The sequence below is a fragment of the Pongo pygmaeus genome, chromosome 6 (assembly GCF_028885625.2).
Source record: "Pongo pygmaeus isolate AG05252 chromosome 6, NHGRI_mPonPyg2-v2.0_pri, whole genome shotgun sequence".
In the NCBI taxonomy this organism is placed as follows: domain Eukaryota; kingdom Metazoa; phylum Chordata; class Mammalia; order Primates; family Hominidae; genus Pongo; species Pongo pygmaeus.
Genome location: NC_072379.2, coordinates 71,028,431 through 71,052,623, shown reverse-complemented (window position 1 = coordinate 71,052,623; position 24,193 = coordinate 71,028,431). Strand labels below are relative to the sequence as shown.

Sequence of the window (24,193 nt, the reverse complement as noted above, 5' to 3'; positions counted from 1 at the left end):
GATAAGTGTAAGTTTAGTTTTGTCAGAAACTGCCAAACTGTATTTCAAGGTTTCTGTAGTATTTTGCATTCCCACCAGCAAGGAATGAAAGTTTCTGTTGCTCCATATTCCCTCCATCATTCAATATTGTCAGTGTTTTGGATTTTGGCTATTTTAGTAGGTGTGTCAAAATATCTCATAGTTGTTTTAATTTGTACTTCCCCAATGTCATGTGATGTAGTACATCTTTTCATACGCTATTTTCATTTGTGTATCTTCTTTGGTGAAGTGTTCAGAACTTTGGCCTATTTATTAAATTAGGTTGTTCATTTTCTTATTGTTGAGTTGTAAGAGTTATTTTTGTATTTTGGATAACAGTCCATCAGTTAAGTCTTGGACAAATGTTTTCTCCCAATCTGTGGTTATCTTCTCCTTCTCTTGACAGTATGTTTCACAGAGTAGAACTTTTTTATTTTAATAGATCCCTGTTTATCAGTTATTTCTTTCATGGATCTTGCCTTTGGTGTTGTATTTAAAAAGTTGTAATCATGCCCAAGATCATCTAGAAGTTCTATGTTATTTGCTAGGAGTTTTATAGTTTTGTATTTTAAATGTATGTTAGTGGTCAGTTTTGAGTTAACTTTTGTGAAGGGTGTAATATCTGGTTCTAAATTCTTTTTTTTTTTTTTTTTGCATGTGACTGTCCAGATATAGTAAGGTGGAATTTTTTTGTTTTGGGTTTTTTTGTTCATTAGTTTGTTTTAGAGAGATGAGGTCTTACTTTGTTGTTCAGACTGGGCTCCACAGATTCCCAAATAGCTGGACTACATGCACGAACTCTAGTATCCAGCTTGCTTACTACTAAGGTTTTAAGCTTTGTTGGTTTGGCCTGTCTTTTTGTGATTAAGAACTTTGTAAATTATATTATATTTATTTTAGAAATGTAATGCAAATGCAAATTTAACCTTAGCTGTAACTACTAAGGCCAAATAATCAAGAATGATAGGTACCACAATGTCTATGAAAAGAAAACCCTATATAAAGGCATTTGATAGGCATACAAAACTTTCACAAAAGTCAAAAGAAAACACAGTGAAAACATTTCCCTATCACATTTTAAATTATATCTTACAGGAATTTTATTGAATAGTAATTTTACTATTAACTCAGGCAGTATTAGTAATTAATTATTAGACAAATACATACCTAAACCTAAATTTTAAAATGATGTCTCTAAACAGAATGGCATAATTTCCATAATAAAATCCAAGTCATTGCTTCTATGAAATGATGAGAGAAAGGAGGAGAAGGAGGGAAGATAAACATCAAATATGTTCAGCCTCTAATTTTAACAATGTCTGTATCAATCACTGTATGTCCACTAAAAACACTACTGCCAAAATATTCTAAATCTAGGGGCTTACTTCAGAAGGTTACTATGTATCGTTTCAATGTAAAAAATACCTACTTATCTTAAAAGGAAGTGTGATGGGAAGAGCTTTTAAGAGTTATTGTTTGATACTGTGATAGGCAAATAATGTCCTTTTCACTGTGCATTCTTAGGATGGAAAGTCAAGAGTTGTGGCATGTGTGTGCATGTGTGCGTACATACGCTTTTTTAGGTATGTGTATGATGGGAGGTGAACAGATAATTTTTCTCCAGGATTTTAAAAGCTGCATATTTACATCTCTTCCTAAAACAAGCACAACAAGAAGGTGTTAAAAGTGGTGAAATACAATAATTAACGAGGGGAATGGAAATCAAATGACAATAAAATTACATCATACACAGATGAGAGTTAAGTACTTGTGTAGAAGAATTAAACCGATTAAGGTTTTCTTGCATATAGCTCCATACACACATTACTTCCATAACTTTAAATAATATATTTTGTTTTTTTGTCCTGGGTGTATTATTGAAATAAGTACGTTCCCTCTTACTCGTTCTTCTCAACCCCAGATCCATTTTCCAATCCCCCACTGATCTCATGTCAGCATGCTCTGTTTTTGACTAGACAAATAATACACAGATTTATTTCTACAGGAAAAACCTCTGGTAAAATCATGGAGTGCCTACTTGAACGATACTCAAAAGGTGACTGCGTGCTTTCGCTGGCCAGAAATAACTCACAGCAAATGAATTCACAAAGCAGTCAGTGGAATACTGTAACCCTCTTAGGGGAGCCATTGTACTATGAGAGAAACTTAAAGCAGTGAAGCAGCCTTTATATCTATATATATCTGTATATATCTATATACACATAATACAGTGTATGTGTGTGTTCATATACATACACACATACTTGTATACATATATATGTACACACATACATACTGTATTATGTACGATAGAAATTATGGTAAGAATAAGTTAGACTATTGATCTGTGACAAATTTCCACTTGAAGTCACATGGTGTTGGCTTAATATTCCTTTCATTTACATTGTATTATTGTGATAATTTATTTAGAAAGATTTTTATTTATTACTGTTGTAAGATTAGCAGTAGATTGAATGGCAGTAATTCTAAGACAACAATAGACTGACGTTACTTCTTAGATGTAAATCTACAGATTGAAAGATTGGTACTACGAGATTTGTTTTTTTGTTTTGTTTTTGTTTTGAGATGAAGTCTTACTCCATCACCCAGACTGGAGTGCAGTGGTGCGATCTCGGTTCACTGCAAGCTCTGCCTCCTGGGTTCAAGCAATTCTTCTGCCTCAGCCTCCCCTAATAGCTGGGATTACAGGCATGTGCCATCACACCCACATACAAAAATAAATTTTTGTATTTTAGTAGAGACGGGGTTTCACCATGTTGGCCAGGCTAGCCTCGAACTCCTGGCCACTCCTCGAACTCAAGCAATCCACCCACTTCAGCCTCCCAAAGTGCTGGGATTACAGTCCTGAACCACTGCACCCGGCCCAAGATTTGTATTTCTTAAACTGAATTCCAGAATTTATTTGAGAGAAAACACACACACACACACACACACACACACACACACACACACACACACACACTTTCAGTGCATGAATAGCATTCTGTATTACTGGGATTAACTATAAGAATTCATTTAACAAATTTATTTTACAGAAGTCAGTTTAGAATTGGGAGCAGTGTTAGGGCTGAAAGTACGGAAAAGTAAAGACGGAAATAAAATTTTTTAGAAATAAAACTCAGATTTATGACATGGGAGAAATCATGAATTTTTCAAGTTAACAATGTTTGGCTATTGTTATATATATCATGGTTTAGCCAATCTGCACATCCATTGTTTTATGTTGACATGTCATGTTACAAGTTTTGTGTTATTCTTGGCAGCTAGCACACTTCTGAAACTTTTGGTGACCATTCTGGCAGAGTATCTAATGCATCTGAAGACAAACAAACAAACAAAAAGTAATTATTTGAAGGAAATCAAGGCACAATTAAAAGTGGAGACACATTGTCAGTTTGCATCAATCTAACTTAAATATGTCTCCTAAATCTAAATGTCACTAAGAATTACTAGATTTTGGGGTTTCTTTTTTTTCAGCCTAGGAATTTGGAAAATCTTCCCCCCTTCCAAAATGATATTTCAGGGGATTTCCAGACCTTTTCCCCCATTATATTTGATTGCTTTCTATCTCATTATTTCAAAATCTGATGTTTTCTAGAATATCTACACACTTACACACACACACACACACACACACACACACACGCAAACAAACTACATTTACATTGCATTCCCTTTAGCCCTAGTCATATTTTTTTAGGTCATCTAAATTTTAGGCTGGTCACTTTTCTCACTTCATCTAATTTCTGGGAAGGTCACATTTTTTACTTCATCTTAATCCTGGTAAAGGGCAGGATGTACTGCGTCTGGACAGATAGTGAGAGAGAAAGGGCATGACAAAGGTGAAGAGATCACACTCCTGCCTCCCACCTCCCCTGAGAATATGTATCTCAGTCTATCATTCTTCCTTCAGAGTGATGCTCCTAGATATAAAAGGAAATGATCAGAGACTTGCTGCTGGCTGAGTGCATTTGAGTATATCGAATTCCTCACAGGAACTGAACTGCAAGTTTCTGCATGTCTCATAATTATTATTCCTGTATACTTTTGTGTCTGTAGATTATCAAAGGAGAAGGCAAAGGGGGAAAAGGGGAAAAACAGAGAAAGATAAAAGTGGAGCCCTCTTCACAGCTTTTCTTTCTATTTGTTAATGGCTATGAAGATTCCTTAAAACTTGAGTGGATTTCTGCGTTCTCCCTTCAGGAAAAGAAGAGATGGAAGGAAACTGTTGCTTCATTTTCTGTTCATGGAAGGGGGGAGAGAGAATATCTGAGTTGGATGGGAGCAGGCACAGACAGCAGAAGGTAATTATGCAGCCAAATTCAGACTTGGGAGAAACACAACAACTGTGATAGGTGATTCCAGGACAGGGAAGTGTGCTCCTGCAGAACTTTTTTTTCAATCTGCATTTTTTTTTCCTCCTGGCCACCCAGACATGGAACTCCCAACAGTAGCTTAGAGCTCATACAATACCAAGTACTGCAACTGGGAAGAGTTTTCTCAGTTCGAAGTCAAGGCTGAGGTGTGAAGGTGTCATCTGGATTTGGGATTTGTCTGAATTTATCTTACGTTTAATAATTTTTTGGCAATGCTAGGCCAGAGTTATTCTTTATGCACAATCCATAGCTTAAACAGAATGTTGTGGGTCAGGTAGGAAATACAACCACCGGTGACAACATTGATTTTGTCTGCTCAACAAATATTTATTAAGCACTGTAAGGATGTATTCCAATTTTCAAGCAAAAGTAGCAAGACATAGGTTTTTACAATTAGTGATTATCTGAATATGAGTGGCATTAAAATGTGTATTCAAATTATTATTTTTTCAAGATATATAAAGGCTTAATATTCTCTTCCAGAAGATGGCAAAGAATGAATTTCAATTATTATGATCACCACTATTGATTTAATATGACTTCTTCAATTGGATATGCTATCTTCTGCCATAAATATAATAAATAGAAAATTATATAATCTGAAGAGTATTTTTTCTCATTCAATTTCTAAAACATTTATTTTAAATTCACACTATGCCTTCTTAACTTGAAGAAAGCAAGCCTGCATTTGAAAAACACTATAACAAAATTTACTTCTGAGTCCAGCTTCACGTACTAAGAAATGTTGTTATTGTCTTATTGTAATATTATTATTATGTATAAATTTTCACATCTATAATTACTATGCCATGTAATTTAAATATCTCTACATTGTCACAGAAATATAATAGTATAATATTGACCATTTGTAGATATGTATTTTAATTTAAATGACTCATAAAATTTGAGTTTATTTTTAGAAAAAAAGGAATGGATTGAGGCAAAATAATATTGATAAGTTGAAGAAATACCAGTGGGCAGTTAGAAGCACTAAGCTGAATTTCTGACTTCTTGTCATAGTCTAATTATTTGTTTTGATTTTAAATTTGGAATATTTCAAAATACAATATTTTAGTATAAGAAAGTTTGGTTCAATGATATTTGGGCATTTCCCATTACCCCTTAACAATGTAATATTAATATTTTCAATATTATACTTGATACAGTAAACCATAAAAAAGATTTTCTTGAACTAATTAGAACATAAAAGACTCTTATTTTAAGCAAATAGTATTCCAAACAGTAAGTCTCCTTTTATAAAGACAAATGACGGTAAGCAGACCAAATCAGAGAGTTTGTAAAATGCTTATTATTACGATTGCAGGAGAAAAGCTCATTCGGGTTTTGGTATTGAGGCTAATACAGATACGAATTTTCTCAATGTGCATGATTTACAGTTGCCATTATACCATGATGACAAATATTCAAACAGAGTTGAAATAATTTTGATCATCCTCCCTCCCCACAAAAATAGAAAATGCTATCACAATAGAAAAAGAAGAAAAAGAAACATAATGGGTAACTGAAAGTCATTGACTTGATTTAAAATCTGGTCAAAAGATTATGGCTCTCTGTAAACAAAGAAGCATAGACTGTCTCATTCTTTCCCACAGTTGTGTTCTGATGCAAGAGGATATATATTTGGGTTCCCAAATTCTTGCCTCCCTAAGGGAATTTAACTTCTATACAATTCTCAGCAATAAATATGAACCACCATTTCACACTGTAAAACATTTCTGTCAACATAGCAGATGCTAAAGATGATAGATTTGACTAAGACCACATCCAGATAATACAATGTATTTTGAGTGATTTGGAAAGAAAAGTAACCTCTGCAGGTGAAGAGAATATTCTAATGATATACTTAATTTAGAAAATATAATTTTTTAAATGTTTCTACCTTTTTTCTTTTCTTAATTTTAGCAAGGAAAAAATATTTAGAATGCTCCCAGAATTTAACTTTAAAGTAAAAGTCACAATGTTCAGCTATTTTTGTTTTATAATATTACAGATTTATGCATGGCCTGAATTAAATACCATGTGAGCTTTATAGAGAAAAGAGAGGACATAGACATTACCTTTAAGAATATCCCTTATTTGCTTTTAACATAAAATGTCAGTCTAAAAACTAAACATTTTAGATGGCCTTTATGGAAATTTTCAGCTATAACCATCAGAAAATGGGCCTGAGAAACACTGTCAATTTTTTTAATCCATTGAACCAAATCATTTTCCAAAATATTGTATTTGTACATTTTTAAAACTATCATAGTTTACATTTAGAATATAAAACAGCAGGGCATAACTCCTTCAAGTAACTTTCAGTTTTTAATAACAGAGTAGATCTAGGAACAAACGTCTAAGAAGTGTTTTATTGTTGTTGTTGTTGTTATTCAAGATATGACCCATAACATGTAGATGTGGAAAATCCCTATTTTTCCAGTGCCCAGATGTTTTGAACTTGTGTTGACTGAACCATAAAAATGGCTGACTCCACCACTACAACACTAAGGAAATTGAACCTGAAAGATACATTTCCTTGTTTTGTTCCTGGGTTTTTTCCCTTCTGAATTACTTGATTTTCCTAGGAACTTCGGAATCTCTTTTACTATGTTTTGAAATTATTCATTAACCTCTCAAGCAAGTGAACAAAATCAATGTCACCATTTAAGGTGAGAAAAAGAAATGCTCTACCGCACAATTTATTATCATTTTTTTAGCACTGCATGATTTTAAATCAAGGTTTAGATATTCTGGAATGGAAAAATTGCACTAGAAAAGAATAAATTTACAGCTACAGACTCAAAGGGCCTTGTTCCCTAAAGAAACTCTGCTTCCAAGATCTTTCCGATTCATCACAAAAACCTAAATGTGGGGAAAAATATTTTAAAAAAGTTAAAAAAAGAATAATTGGAAAACATGCTTAAGTGTTGGAGAAGTGAGAGTCTGTCAGGAACAGAAAAAGACAACTTAATTATCTAGAACAATAAACATCCGAAAGTAATTTCCAAAATATATTGACGTTTCTGAGAATTTTCTAGAAAATTAATTCTCGGTATGTTTTCTAGCTAAGAACATTCCTCACCAGACTGCAAATATGAAACTTGTTTTTGAATTGCTGAGAAAAGAGGAAGGAATGTTTTTATATGTAACAATAAATCACATCCTGACAGCGCCATCTACCAGTCACAGTTCAAACTGCAAGGGAAAACAGAGTTCTAAAACAAAGCTTCTGATTGTAAGTACCAAAACAATTTCTGAAACAATATATAATGGTGTCTAATATATGAAACATTTTACTTTGAATTCTTCATTTAATACTTTTATTATGTCCTCATAATAAATTATATAGGGGGTTTCTAGTTAGCCAAAAGAATATAATCCCATAGTCCTTGAATCATTATTTTTAGATCCATTTGGCATAGAAAAATATAGCTTCCTAAGCTAATTACTATCTCAAAGTTCATTTTCTTTTCATCACTACAAATATATTCTCCAGGAAAATATAGTGCCCATAGTTTGTCTATGTCCTTCTAACTGTGTTGGTATCTCATGCAGTGGATAATTTTATGACTTCCTGTTTCACTGGCGTTCTCATGGTATCCTAAGGTCCAGAAAAATTCTGTCTTTTATCCTAGGACTGATTTGAGCTTGCAATTTAAAAGACTAGGGGGTTAGTCTTTATTTTTCTCTTGCAGAAGGAAATAATTGAAATGACACATTACTAAATCATTAAAGCATTATCACAAGCTGTTTCGGTGTAGTCGTTTGGTTTGGAGCCTGTGGAATGAAAAATGCACTATTCTGTTTTACCTTGCAGCCCTGCTTTAGTTAAAAGACATTACAGTCTCTCATGAGTATGTGGTATAAGCTTCTCTGTCCAAAACCAACAGTCAGTTGGCTCCACACTCACTCATTTCCTTCTCTCCTCTTCTTCCTCTTCCTCCTCCTCTTCTGACAGAAGCAGAAAAATTACTTGAGCATTTTGAAATAAATGTCCTTTTGGGGCCCAAGATGTCTACCACCCAGCTGGAAAAGCAGGAAAGACCATGTAAACTTGAGAACCAGTGCAAGTGGTGAGGCTGAGGAGCAAGCATGTTTCCAAGATGAAGCACAAATGCTTTTATGGGTAACTGAATTGGCTGTGGCATTTGGATCTACTCTAAGGATTCAAAAAAATTTGTTTATAAGCATAAATAGTAAAAATATGTAAACACTATTTATGTGCCTCAAGGTATTTTTTTACATGTAACCTCCATTATAGATTGCAAATGAAACAAAAATTATATTTGTTAAATCATGAAGCTCTATTTGGTCAATTTCTTCTTTTAAAACTTTAGGAAGTATTTTAAAGAACTACAAATTATATTCCTTTTTTTTATCTTTTAGGGAGAAAGAATATTTAGTTTGTACTTGTTTGGATATCAGCAACATAAAGAGCTTTTTCTTTTTTGGAGAGGAAAATTCTTATACCCTTATTTGACATCACACACACACACAAATCTGGTACACAAATGTAGGCAATTTAAACTAGTCACTTGGGTGAAAATCTCTCTGTCTTCATCTCATTCAAAATATTACCTAAATGTAATCTGAACCATTTAGAGTAGCTCTACTTAAATCCTGTTATGTTTTCAGTAGTAAAGACTGATAACTTGATAGTTCCCAAGGGTTTGATGCTTACGGTTTAAGTACAAAGTTGACATTACATGCTCTTTTCTAAAAATCCCCAGGGCTATATCAGAGATGAGATAAGTAAAGATGTATAGAACTGTGTAGAAATCTGTGAGTATCTTCGAACGCAGTACTCTAAGTGAATATCCCTATAGGTTTAGTCATTCTCACATTAATATAATCTTGTTACTGGTGGTTAATGAAAGACAATGAAAACTTGGCCTCAAAGTTTTAAATACTTACATATTTCTTTCGAAGTAGAATTACTATGAAAATAGCATTTATTATACATTAAAAAACACTTCAAAGGTATTAATTTTTAGAGGTTATGAGTTCATTTTTTCACTCATTCTTGCTCTATAACGTATACTTAGAATAGCATGCCCCCAAAAGGCTCTTATTTAGGCCATCGTAATTTCTTCTCTGGGCTATTACTTTACTCCCTAACTTAATCCCTAACTTCAGTGTCACCATTCTTCTTCATTTGCACAGTAGATTGGTTTTTCTAATCTCGTTATCCTATCATCAGTGCATAAAAATACACACAGGCCTTCAACAATATTCCCTTATGATGGCACTTCATCCCTCCACTTCTCCATCTCCAACCTGAAATCCAGCCATACTGGACTCATGACAGTTCTTTTAAAGGCTTTGCCCTCTCACTTCCTGTTCCCCACTCCTACCCACCAATCTCATATGTTTAGTACATCTTCATTCGTGTTTTAATACCTACTAAAATAAAACTCCACAGAGAATCTTTCCTGACCTCTTGAACCCTTCTCTTTAACTCCCCACGTTTCCAACTCACATTGTGCTGTAACCCCTTACTTGAAATTCAATAGACTGTAGGACATTTATGGCCAGAAAGCACGTGTGATCCATTTAGAAGGATAGCGCTGAAGACAAGGCCTGATAAGAGATAGTTCTCAATATCAGTTCATTGAATATTTGAGTAGACAGTCAGATCAACTCAGTAACTTTAGAAACAAAGAAATTGAGAGGTAGTTTGATTAAAAGGCTTGTCTAAGGCCACTTTTTGAAGGAATGGCACCATGACGCCAGGTGACAATGATCATTCAGGGCTCCTTCTCCTTATAGCTCGACAACAGTTCCTGAAAAATGTCAGTCTCAATAGCATTAATTTAGGACTAAATCTTAGCTATGTACTATGTCCCAGTAAGAATAATATTCCATGTTTGTCGTTTGTGTTTAAACAAAGTGTGTGATTGATTTGAATTTAGTGTCTTCTGCCTCATACCTGAGGTGGGGAGCACAACTTTAGAAACTGAGTGGCAGCCCTTCTGTGAAGCAAGAAGCTTGCACACTTAGCTCTCTTTTCCATGGTTTCTTCAATACTTAGGATTTTCCTGACTTCCTCCAGTTGTGTTTTTTTTCTTTTTCATTTTTCTTTTTTAAGTTTGGAGAAGTACAGCCAGCTGGCTGGAATCTGCCTCCCATGTGTTCTTAATAACTATTATTTCCCCAAGGGCTAGCCTATGCTTCTCAAAGCTGGCTACAGATTAGAATCTCCAAGGTAACTTTTGAAAAAAAAATACCAATGTGTGGACCCACAACCAATGATTCTGATTAAGTTGGTTGGGGGTAGATCTTGGGCAACAGTAGGCTATAAAAAACTCTCATCTGATTCTAATGTGTGGCTAGACCTCGCCATCTCCACTCTTGACTTTTTCAGGAGAAATAATGAAATGGCCTGGCATTCTATTTAATTTGTATATCGCTTCTGTCCACAGCTTCCAGGGCAGGGGATGCTGCATGCTCAATGCATACGTTCTATTCAAATGTGGAATGAATGATGAAAAGATGGTTCTTTCCTTGTATGTTATTTTGGATATGTGGCTGGTCAAAGACTCCTATAAGGACCAATAAAAAGGAAGGTATCATTGGATTCTATACTGTCAATGTCTGACTTTGTCTTGGAAAAACTGTACTGAAGCCCTATTTGGAGTTGGCTTTGGAAAGCCCCTTCTTCCCCCAGGAGGGTGAGGCAAGTGGTGACAGAAGATGATTACAGAACAAAGAACCATTTTCCCAATTTCTCTTTGATTCTGAGTATTTTCTTATCAAATTCCCATTCCTCTACACTTATTCTTCCCTTGCATTGAATATGTGATCTGAATAGGTACTAGATCAGTGTTATTATAATTTCTGATTAAGTTGTTAAGCTGTTGATATTAACATAGTAGAAGACTAATGAAAAGTGAACAACGAGCTGTTCTTGGCATAACAATAGAAAAGTGACTAGCACTCTGGTACCTTATGACTACCTAATCAGTTACTGTCATTTTTGGAGAGACTGATGGTTCTCTTGAGATATTAATTTGGGTTTTGGGGGCGATTAGGGAAAGAACATGTTGCTAATCTGTGCTAGTCAATTCATTTATATTTTCTATGCTTCTTTTTCAGAGTTCATCTGTTCCACAGTATCAGCTTACTGAGCAACGTTATCCAGGGAGCCCTATACCTCTGGCCCTTGCTGATTAGACAAGAATAAGCATTTGGTTATTTGTGACAAACCTGATTTTTTTCCAGTGATTCATACTAATAGTGCCAGAGATATTCTGAGGTATTCAGAGATATTGACACCTTAAGGTTATATATTCTAAGGCCAGTGGCCAATTTCATCTATGTTTAAGTTAATAATTAAACAGGGAAATCTGGTGCTATCATGTAGTCTAATAAATAAAATATACTGAGTATTTGGCTTAATGAGCATGCCTTGGAATGAGTGGCAGATAGAGAAAGGAGACCAGCTACCTGCTTACTTTTTAGTTCCTGGGAGTCCTGGCTACTCTTTCTTTCAGTCAGTTGGTGAGATTCCCTTGTGTTCATCGGATACATTCATTTTTTCTTAGCTAATTTATGTTCATTCAAATAACACTATCCTTAACCAGAAAGAATAATAATAAAGTGTTCCGTAACATACATATTTAAATTAGTCTTCTCTTTGAATTTCTTTTGTTTAAAGTGATTCAAAGAAACCATTTAGCTTTGGATTGACAAATTTCCAGGGGAGGATTTTCACCTAAAAGAACAGACTGTGGAAAGACCTACGGGCTTATGTGATGAAGGAAAAACAAAGAGAAATCAAAAGATGAGGAAAGAACTTGAAAGTTAAATTCTGTGTTACTTCATATCCGTAAGTGATTTCTTCTATATAATTTACACTGTAATATTCTTTAAATGAACAAAAATATTATGTATATTTGTAAAAGGCCCTATGCATACACTGGTAAGAAATGTGTTAAAAATGAAAGAAAAATGCTGACATGCCTAGGAATGATTATGATAATGATAACGATTGTAAATATTATGGGCCAGACACTCTACCAATACAACAAAAATAACGGCAATAAACTTTACATGGATGATAACATTGAATTCTAACAACAGTTTTATGAATTTAGAAATGTTATGTCTATTTTATGAATAAGGAAACCTAGACTTAGAGCAGTTAAATCACAGTCCAAAGTTATACAGCTGTAATATGGTGGATTCAAATTGCAAAATCAACTGAGTATTGTTTTAGAGTCCACGATCTTAAGCACTCTGCTTTAATATACTTAGAGGAAAACTTTCCTCAATTTCTGGAGATGAAGAAATGGAAAATTATCCAAGCTAGTGGCAATGCAAACCATCTGAGAAAGGAGAGTCTGGGAGTGTGACTGTCTGAGACACATCATTTCATCCCAGCTGGTGCTCTCGGGAAGAATTAGGACTTTGTAAGAAATACTTAATTTGAAAAAGATTATCTTAACACTTCTGTGGAAGGTCGACCAGAAAAAAGAAGATACATGATAAGACTATTTTAGTAATTAAAATGAAATGAAAATGTCCAGTTTGGGGTTATAATGATCAAGGTTTATAGAAGCTGGTAAAGGAGAAAAATTGTTACAGATCATTTAAAATTTTGAGTCTGGTGGACTGAAAAAATAATGATGCCATTGGGAGCAAAAGTAAAATTATAAAGTGTCTGTTTTTTGATGAGGGAAAAAATATATTTCACTGGTGGTATAATCAAGCTGTGAGCAAAGATGTGAGATAGATCTTTTCTTATTCAAGTGAATTATCTTCCTGTTCTGTTCTAGTCAGGCTTTCTGAGTGTGCAGGTCAGCATCTTAACCTCAAATTATTCTTTTAGCTCATCTTATTGTGGTGTTTGTCTTGTTCTTTGAGACTGTGTCTTCTCATCTCATATCCATTCTTCATTAGCTGGATAGTACACTATCTTATATGCTGATATCCTGTCTTGTATCTCAAAAAGATCCATGGTTATGGAGGCCAGTAGCTTAACCCAGTGGTTGGAGATTCTAACTAGTAGTAGCTCTTCGGTGCCAACTTTATACATACTTGGATTTTGACTTACTGACTGATACGCACAATTCTTGTAGTGTCATATTGTTTACCTTCCAATATGTCAGCTTGATAACTTTCCTCAAATAACCTTGATTCTCAAAGGAACATCATCATAGATGTCTACCAAGTTTCCAAAGATCAGCCATTTCCAGTGGAGCAGATTGTACTCGGGCCATAGTCCAAATACTTATTTTCTTTAATTCCCCTGTATATTCATTATGCCTTGATGTTATTTAATAGATCAGATATATTTATTACACATTTGCATATATATTAATACACATGTGCACTCTGATCTATTTATTATGTTTATTAATTACTTTCTTTGTTTACCAAAATTGGAATCATGCTACAAATATTGGTGTGTTTTTTAAATTTTTATCCACTTACTCAATTATCATATGTACCATTTTAGGTTAGTACCTCATTCTTTTTAATAGTTTTATAGTAATTTTTAAATATAGGTACTATAATTCTTTATCTCATTTTATTGTTTATTGATATTGAGCCTGCAAATAACATTTATAATGAATATCATTTATGCATAAGTGTCTCTGATTGCATGTGTATGTGCTGTAGAGGTTAGACTAATGTAACTAAAGAATAGATTCTTAGATTTTCGATTTCTGGGGGAAAGAGAGGACAATCTTAAAAGTATATACATATTCCCAGTTTACTCTCCAAAACCCATATCTACTCACACCAAATATTTATGACTATACACTCTGCCCCACCTTTGCCCACACCAAATATGTCAAATCTTTTTATTTAAGTAGCTAGGTAAATAGTATAACTTTATTTTATTAGATTAATGAAGTTGAACATCTTTTTATGTGTTTGCTGGCCATTTATATGTCTTCTAATGTCAAGTTGAACTCTTATTTTCTTTATTTTGTTATTGAGGTATATATCTTTTCATTTTATATGAGCTCCCAAATTTTACTAAATTTGAGTGCAGAAGTTATTCTTTATTAATGTGCTAATTAAATGTATTTCTCTGTTTAAATGTATTTTGAAATATATTTTAAATAAATGTACTCAGAATACTTTACAATACATTGAAGCACCCTTGGAGTGATTTATTTTAGGATTGTTCATTAAGTAAGAGCTACGTGGAGAAACAGACTTTATCTATCTAACAGCACATACAAATACAACAAACTCACAGCACACACCTTCTCGACTTTACGATTATGTAAAAGATGTCAACTTTGTACTGTCTGTTCTTAATCATTGCAGTATGTTGAGAGTGATTTTAAAAATATTTAGCAGACATAATTGAAGTATTTACAAAGAATAAATGAAATGAGATTATGCTTGCCAGAAGTCCTATGTTGTATACATTTCTTCATATGTTCTATTTTTAAGGCACAGTCAACTTTCAACATATTCATGAGAGGCGTGTATAAACAAACATACTACGTTATCTCCCAACAAAATATTGTTTCACAATTTCATATTGATTTTCAATATAATAGAATTTGTGCTGGGAGTTTAAGACTAGATTTACAGGCAAGAATGAGATTTCAGTGACTATGTTTTTAACAATAAAGATTGAGGAGTTGGAAACAAAGTAGAAAATGAGAAAGTATAGCTGGAGAGAGATGCTCAAGGAACAAATCCTGCATTGCCATGGGACTCAAGATAAACTGACTTATACGAAGGAAATTCTTCACTCCTTTCTCACCTTTCTGTCAGCCCAGTATTGCTTAATTCCTCTAGAAATCAGTAGAGTTAAGTATACCTGCAGACATATATTAATAAAAATCTCTATCTTTCTTTTCTTTTTCTTTTTTTTTTTTTTCCACGTTAGTAAAGTGGATCAGCTAGAAACTTTCCTCAACACTTCTGTGTATCTGGGGTCATGAAAAATATATTTCTGGCCTGGCGCGGTGGCTCATGCCTGTAATCCTAGCACTTTGGGAGGCCGAGGCGGGTGGATCACGAGGTCAGGAGATCGAGACCATCCCGGCTAACACGGTGAAACCCCGTCTTTACTAAAAATACAAAAAATTAGCCGGGCATGGTGGCATGCACCTGTAGTCCCAGCTACTCGGGAGGCTGAGCCAGGAGAATCGCATGAACCTGGGAGGCGGAGCTTGCAGTGAGCGAGATCGCACCACTGCACTCCAGCCTGGGTGACAGAGCAAGACTCTGTCTCAAAAAAAAAAAAAAAAAAGAAAAATATATTTCTAAGAGAGCTTCAGTGGAGGTAAATTCTTGCTGCTAAAGAATTGTAGCCAATACACATGTCCATTGCCTTCTAAGTGAATAGTTGGTAAGCATTCAGGGTAAACATTACGCATATTAAAATCAATCAATATGTATAAACTTATGAATGAATATTCAATATTTATTGTGTATTTATGGTATGTTAAAGAACATATTGATGAACAAAACCAGAAAGCTTCTTTCATGAAACTCAAATATATTTTAATAGAAATATGTTCAATTGGTTTTACAATAATATATTAAAAATATGATGGCATAGTATAAATCATGCGCGTTGGGGTCTCACATATCTAGATTCTTGTACCAGCGTTGCCACTTACTGGCTACGTGACCTTGGGCAATTTATCTGACCTCTTTAAGTGGTCTTAATTATGTTGTCAGAGATTATTTCCTCCTGTCATGTAGAAGGTGTAATGGAAAAACCCCACTGGGTTAGAGGTAGAATCCTGGCTTACGGTTTCTGCTCCTGGGTCCAGCACCACACCCTGCTCTGGGTCTCAGTTTCCTTATGTATGAAATAAAGCTTTGGATAATGTAATTTGCTAAGCCTCTTTCATATTTTAGGACACAAAGGACCTTTACTTTCACACTTAATTTCACATTCATGAGGGAAAATTAGCTTCCTTAATGTTTCCCCCTTCTTTTATTTTTTAGATTCTATTGCAAGGCTGTAGCTTCAAATCTAGGAGCAAAATATGTTGAAAGCTTTAGAGTTTCAAAATCATTTATTTACCAGAGAAGACCTTTGCCATTGGATTTCAAACAATGGTAGGAGTGGTTTTAAGAAACACAGTCTACACTACAATTTATTTCCCAAGGGCTTTGAAAGAAAGGCCTCTCCTTCTAAAACTTACATTTTTGAGAAAGGTGGAGCTGAACTCTCATCTGTAGAAAACATCAGTCAGAATCTATGATTCATTGCCAGAAGCCTTATTTTGGAATCTTTTCTTAATAACAACCCTGTATAACAAAAAGATGCTTTGTATTTCAGCAATGCCTTTATTTAGACCACCTTTCCAATGTATTTATAAACATGTCTAAGAAACACAGGCTATGTCTAGACTATCGAAGCAAAAAGGCACCCAAATCAAACAGAAACAAAAGTAGAACATTGGTGAACTGGTATGTTCAGTAGTCTGAACATCCATATTAGTTTATTCCATTGATAACTCTAATAAAGATTGTAGAGAAAAGCATAAATTTTATGGCAGCAGATTTTTATTTAAGTCATTCCCTATCAGTTTGGACATCTTCAAAACATATTTATTAACTGTGATTGGTGCTCATAGCTTAAAGAAATGTAGGCTATTCAGGGCTTACCCACATGAAAAGCTAAAAATCAAAACAAGAGTGTCTGTTCAAATCTTTTGCCCATTTTTAAATTATGTTGTTTATTTTCTTATTATTGAGCTAGAAGAATTCTTTATATATTCTAAACACAAGTTCTTTCTCAGATACATGTCCTGCAAATATTTTTTTTCAAGTTTTTGCTTGCCTTTTTGTTTTTTTAACAGTGCCTTTTGAAAACCTAACAATTTTAACTTTGATAATGTCAAATGTACTGAGTCTGTTCTTGCTTTTTGTGTTATAGTTAAAAAAATATTTGTCAAGTTCAAGGTCACTGAGATTTTCTTTTTGTCTTCTAAAACTTTTATAGTTTTAGGTTTTTGATCCATTTTGAGTTATTTTTACATATGACATAAAATAAGGCTTCTTTTTTTGCATATGGCTATAAAATTTTTCCAATAGCGTATGTTGAAATGCTTATCCTTCCCAATTGAAATTCCTGGGGAGCTTTGGCAAAAATTGATTGACCATAAATGCATGAATTGATATTTAATATCTATAATCAATTGATCTGTTTTCCTATGATTACAGCAATACCCACTTTCTTGATTACTAAACTTGCATAATAAGTCTTCAAATCAGATAAAGTCCTTCAAAATTATTTTTCTTTTTCAATGATGTTTTCATTATTCTAAGTTCTTTGTATTTCCATATAAATTTTAAAACAAACAATTTCTACAGCAAAGTCTACTGAGATTTTGACTGGACTCGCATTGAATGAATTTGCAGGGAATTGATGTTTTGACAATACTGAGTCATCACACTATGAATGCACCATATGTCTCCACATATTCAATCTTTAATTTATGCTAGGTATCTTTTGTAGTTTCCAGTGTCTAGAACTTATACATCTTTGTCAAATTTATCCATAAGTAGTTTATATTTTTATATCATTATAAATAATATCATTTTATAAGTTCATTTTTCTAATTGCTCATGGCTAGTATAATAGAAATATAATTAATTTTGTAAATTGATCTTGTGTCCTGAAACCTTATTAAACTCATTTACTAATTCTGATAGTTTCTTTGTAGATTTTTTAGAATTTTTTACATAAATGATTGCCTTTTATTTCTTTTTCAACCTGATTACACAGGCTGGAATCTCCAGTAAAATGTTGACTAGAAATAATAAAAAGTGTACCACTTTGACCACTTTGCTTTGTTCCTGAATTTACAGGTATAGTATTCAGTCTTCACCATTAAGTACGATTTGAGTTGTTAGTTTTTCATAGATTCCATTTAGGGATATTTAAGGAGTCATCAGACTCTTATGGAACACACACATGTAAGATTATTATTAAAAGGCAATGGATTAGATACAGAAAAAGAAAGAGAATTGAGGCAAGCATCAGATACCAAAGAGACATTCCACAAGAAGATTCCCCGGGACCACTATTCATATTCATGTCCCACATATGTAACAATCTGTATCTCCAGCCGTGCTGGACAAAATGGTTAGGCCAGTCACAAATATCAGTAAAGAAACTGATTTTGAAGGCCATTAGGAGAGTTTTGGACCTTAAACAACATAACATAAATGCCATTACTCTTATCCTGACCAAGAGTCACAAATGAGGCATCCTCAGAGATTAAAAAAAAAACAAACAACAAAAACAAAACAAAACAAAACAAAAAACAACTTTTTCAGTCTAGTTGTAAACCAACTCAATCTCTTCACCTTCTCAGTTTGAGGAAGTTCACTTCTATTCTTGGTTTCTTCAGAGCTTTTATTAGAAATGGATGGTGTGTTTTATCAAATACTTTTCTCCAGCTATACAGATTACCTTTTTCAGCTGTTATTAAAAAGAATTACATTGGTTGACTTGAAAATCTTAAACCAGGCAGGCATTCCTAGAATAAAGCCCCATTTTGTCATGAGATTATATATGAGACATGATATATATATGACATATTATATATGTCATGAGATGTGTATGTGTGTGTGTGTGTGTGTGTGTGTGATATAAACATTTGGTAAAACCTTGGTAGAAATTTTTGCGTTGATGTTCGTGGTGGATTTTCATCTCCAGTTTTCTCTTATTTGGCTTTGGTATCAAGATCATAATGGCCTCATAGGATTGAAAAGCATTCTGTCCTCTTCAATTTTCTAAGAGTTTGTGCAGAATTATTATTCTTTCCTTGACATTTTGGTGGAATTTCCCCATGAAGCTATCTGATCCACAATTTTTCTTCATGGAAAAGTTTAACTATAAGCTCAATTTATCTAATAGAGTTAAGGCTTTTTGAGTTATATTTATTTTTGAGTGAGCTTTGTTGGTTTGTGTCTTTCAAGGAATTTTTTTCATTTCATTGAAATTGTTAAATTTGTCATAAAATGTATTATATCTGCTTATTATCCTTCTAATGTGTGCAAAATTACTAGTGATGTCACCTCTCTCATTACTAGTTTGGTAATTTGTGTCTTCATTTTTATTTTTTTAAATCAATCTAGCTAGAAATGTATCAATTTTATTTGTCTTCTCAAAGAAGCAGCTTTCACTTTTATTGATTTTTCTCTGTTTTCTCTTTTTACCTTTACATTTAGTATTTCATTTCTTCTGCTCTATTTGGGATTGATATTTTTCAAATTGTGTTAGTTTCTTAACATGAAAGTTTAAATCACTGATTTGATACTTTTTCTCTTTTTTAAACATAGGTATTTAGTGTTATAAATTTGCCTTTAAGTACAGTTTTAGCTACAAGCTAAATTTTTGGTATGTTTTCATTTTTATTCAGTTCAAAAAACTTTCTAATATTTTTTATGTCTTCTTTGATCCATAGTTTACTTAGAAGTTTATCTTGTAGTTTCTAGATGTTTGAAGATTTTTCTAATATATTACTGTTATTGGTCATTAATTTTTTGTTGGTCAGATAACATGCTCTGTATAATTTGAGACCTTCCTGGAAATATTGAGAACTTTTTTATGGCCCAGAATATAACATTTTATGGTAAATGTTCTGTGTGCACTTAAAATGAGTATGTACTTTGTTGTTGTTGAATAGATTGTTTATAAATATAAATGAAGTCTAGTTGGTTGACTTCTTTAATGAAGAACGCAATCTTATCCTACATGTGTGAATTTCTCTGTTTTTCTTGCAGTACCATCATTGCTTTCTTTATGTATTTTGAAGCTGTGTTACTTGGCATACACATATTTTGAACTGTTATTTTCTATGCTGACCTTCTATATCATTACGCAGTGGCCTTCGTTAGCTCTTTTAATACATTTTTTAAAAGTTAAAAAGAAGATTCTTACTATGAATCAGTGCTTCTGTTACCCTTCTGAGGAAAGTTATAATGTGATATAAAGGCTACATTGAAAGTTCTTCTTTAAATTAACTATACTTTATTCCTAAAATTACAAAGAATCAAGGTATTTTACAAGTCAAGTGCAGTAAATTAAAATGTTCTTTTAGCATAAAGCAACACTAGAAAAAATAAACGTTATAGATGGAAGTTAAATAGTTTTCAGTGGCTTCTTTGAATATTTTTATCTCTGAAATCCACTCTGTCTAAAATTACTATAGTCATTTTAGCATTTTTTCATTAATATTAGTATATATTTTCCCATTCAGTTATTTTTACCCCATTGCTATCTATATACTCAAACAAGTTTTTTAAGGCAGTGATAAGCAATTCTTGCTATTTTATCTAGCAATATCTGCCTTTTAATTTGAGTATTTAAACCATTTATATGTAATGTGGTTATTGATATTATTAATTAATACTGTCTCCTTACCCTTTGTTTTCTGTTTGTTCCATTTTTTTCTTCTTTCCCTTTCCTTTCTTTCTTTATTTTTTTTCTTTAGGGATAATTTAGTATTTTTATGATTCCATTTTGTTTATTTTTATTAGCTGTAATCCAGCAATTTATGGCAAATCAGCATCTGAAAAGATGTGCAACATCATGAGTAAGTAAATTCAAATTAACACTACAATGAGATATTACTACTCACTAGAATGAGTAAATTTCATTTGGATAATAACAATAATTCAGATAATAGTTAAATTAGATAACAACAAGTATTGGTAAGAGAGTTAAATAACTGAAATTCTCATACACTACTGGTAGAAATGTAAAAATTGTACAGCCAATTGAAAAAACTGTTCAGAAATTTCTTAGAAAGTTTAACATATAATTACCTTATAATCCTGCCATTTAACATCTAGACATTTATTCATGAGAAATAAAAACAGATGTTCAGATAAAGATTGTACACCAATGTTTACAGCACTTTTATTTATAACAGTAGTTTGAAAACTGGCTGGGTGCCTTGGCTCATGCCTGTAATCCCAGCACTTTGGTAGGCTGAGGCAGGTGGATCACCTGAGGTCAGGGGCTCAAGATCAGCCTGGCCAACATGGCAAAACTCCGTCTCTACTAAAAATTCAAAAATTAGCTAGGCATGGTGGCAAGTGCCTGTAATTTCAGCTACTTGGGAGGCCAAGGCAGGAGAATCGCTTGAACCCAGGAGACAGAGGTTTCAGTGAGCCAAGATCGTGCCATTGCACTTTAGCCTGGGCCACAAGAGTGAAACTCCATCTCAAAAAAAAAAAAAAAGAAAGAAAAGAAAAGAAAAAAAGAAAACAACTTAAGTCTTGTAGACTTAAAATCATGAGATCCATATATTTGGAGAGGAGAGCTTTGTTTCTTATAAAGGGTTTCTGCCTGCAGGCTGGCCACCCTGCAGACTGGGAAGCATAGCCTCCAGCAGAAATCAAAAGCAGGTACTTCGATGGAAGAAGGATGAGATAGGAATTTATACTGGACAGAATGGCTAAGTATACATATCAACAAGTTATAAAAAGAGTTATGAATATTCACAAGGGACACACATATGCTAGTAAGCAAACATACATATTACACATGTCACATGTTCACTTTAGGATGGAGAATTAACATTTAAATGTATTAAAATTGGGCTGTATACATTAAAAGGTGACAGACGTCTTGTGGGCAGCCTCCGTATCTGGCCAGAACCAGTCCATGGCTGGTAGTAAAAAATCAGAAAGGAATGTGCTATGGAACTGGTGAGCTGCTGTGTAGAAACTACAAGAAGGGAGGGGATTCCAGCTGCAGTGTCCAGCAGTTGGCTGAAATCAGCAAAGGAGTGAGTTTTCATTTCTATATTTTTCCAGGGCCAGTTTCTGTTTAACCCTTAGAAAATAATCTAGTAAAGACTGGCAAGGAACGAGGTATACCAAGGGGTACTCAACCTCCCACCTTGTCATGACAAAGAAACTCAATTTTTCAAAGTTTTTCTGGAGTCTTCTTGGGCAACAGGTGTCTGCTCAGTCAGTTGCAGGGCTTAGGATTTTATTTTTATTTCACAATCTTTACAAAAATGTAAATTGATAAATAAGTTATAGAATATCTATGTAATGAAATTATACTCTGCAACATGGAAAAATATGAAAATAATTATGCTGAATATAAGATGTCAGATGAAAAAGAGTTCATAGTGAATGATTCCATTGTATATAAAATTTCAGAAAATATAAATGAATCTATAGCAACTGAAAGCAGATTAGTGGTTTATTGGGTTTGGGAATGCTGGGGAGCGTTGAGAGGGAAGAATTAAAAAGCCTGATGAGAAAATATTTGGGAATCATGTCTGAGCTCATTATCTTGAGTGTAATGATAAATTCTCATCAGATTGATAGATAGATGACAGATAGATAGATAGATAACTAAATATGTTATGTCAACTATAGCTCGTTAAAATTATTTTAAATACAACAAGATAGTTTGAACAGAATTTTAAGTACAAGGTAGAAAAGAAATTTATGTTATTGGAGGTCAAAGGAATTGGTGATCACTGAGAACTGGAGCAGGTACAGGAGATATTTTAGAAAGTATGAGACTTAGGCTGTATGTTGAAGGCAATGGGTGTGTTCATGAAGATAATTTATGATTCAAAAAATGGGCCCTGTTTTCGGATGATGTCAAACACCACCAGTTTCCTATCACTGTACATAGAAAGAATACACCTCTATATGGTACAAGCAAAAAACAATTGTATTCAATTTCCCTTTTGCCCATTCAAAACTTTCTCATGAGGCTAGTTATTTTCTGTTCCTTGGTGACATCTGCAGCAGTCTGCATGTTGTTGTCTAGTCTTAGTTCAGGAATTAAAATGTCCATATAATTTAATTGTCAAAACTCTCAATTTTATTTGTGGTCAATGATCTTTCTTCATCCCTCCTTGTACCTTTTCAGGTATGGAGCCTGCAATGAAAAAGGAAATGTGTCTCCATCATTTCTATTTTGTAACCATTGCTTCTTTTTGTCCCCAGGTTTCTATCCTCTCTAGCATAAGAAGAATTAGAAAAAAGAGCAGTGGGTGAAGAAACATTATGACTTGTCTGTTACTGTTGTGATCCTGCTTTAGCAAACGTTTACATCTGACTCTTTCACGAAGTCCTACTGCACTTCCCCTGGCTTGGATAATAAATTGTATTATTTTTCCCTTCCCACTCAGTCTTAGATTTCTGAAGATATATCCCTTTGGTTGAGATCATATCAAACCTGCAGATGGTCCTCATCATCACAGTTGAAATCAATCTCTGACCCATTATTTCTTACTTGGCACAATCCCTTTATCACAAAAAACACATTGCAGGGAAGTCTGTGATGGCTGCTTTGCCTCTCTCTTTTCCTGTTTCTCTCAGAGATTGCTCAGGAACCTGTATGTTCTGTTTTTTGACTTCAGGAGCTGTATATATACATATATATATATAAAATATATCTCCAAGAGATATATGTATTGTATATATATGTATATATATATATACATGTACATGAATGTATATATAGATACATTTATATCTTATATATACATTCATATATAGATACAGATATACAGATACATATATCTATACATACATTCATATCTACATACAGATATACATATACATATGTATCTGTATATATACAGTATATATCTCAAGCTCTCTAGATGATTAGATTAAAGATCCCATAGCTGACTTCAGTTAAGGCTACGGCACCCTCCATTCTTTTTTCCCTCTTTGAATAGAGACAAAAAAATCCATAGCAGTTCAGCAACTGTATAAAAAAAAAAATCCTCTTAGCTCTTTAACCTGAAAAATGTTGTGCTATAAGGGATATGTAGCTAGAGTTCAAGAAA

The 24,193-nt window shown here is 33.5% G+C and overlaps 1 long non-coding RNA gene across 10 annotated transcripts in view; it reads left to right on the top strand.

Annotated features, from left to right (window-relative positions):
* Window positions 1-23,701, top strand: part of LOC134739864 (uncharacterized) — a 49,344-nt gene extending 25,643 nt beyond the window's left edge. For 2 of the 10 annotated variants that reach the window (XR_010126924.1, XR_010126925.1), the window contains exons 6-11: window positions 4,243-4,343; window positions 7,484-7,653; window positions 8,377-8,544; window positions 10,841-10,984; window positions 11,514-11,673; window positions 12,076-14,353. This is a non-coding gene — a long non-coding RNA (uncharacterized LOC134739864). Of the gene's footprint in view, window positions 1-4,242; window positions 4,344-6,858; window positions 7,088-7,483; window positions 7,654-8,376; window positions 8,545-10,840; window positions 10,985-11,513; window positions 11,674-12,075; window positions 14,354-23,342 lie in introns of those variants that run through there. The other 8 variants (XR_010126931.1, XR_010126926.1, XR_010126928.1 and 5 more) reach the window with 8 other exon arrangements.
* The last annotated feature ends 492 nt before the right edge of the window (window positions 23,702-24,193 follow it).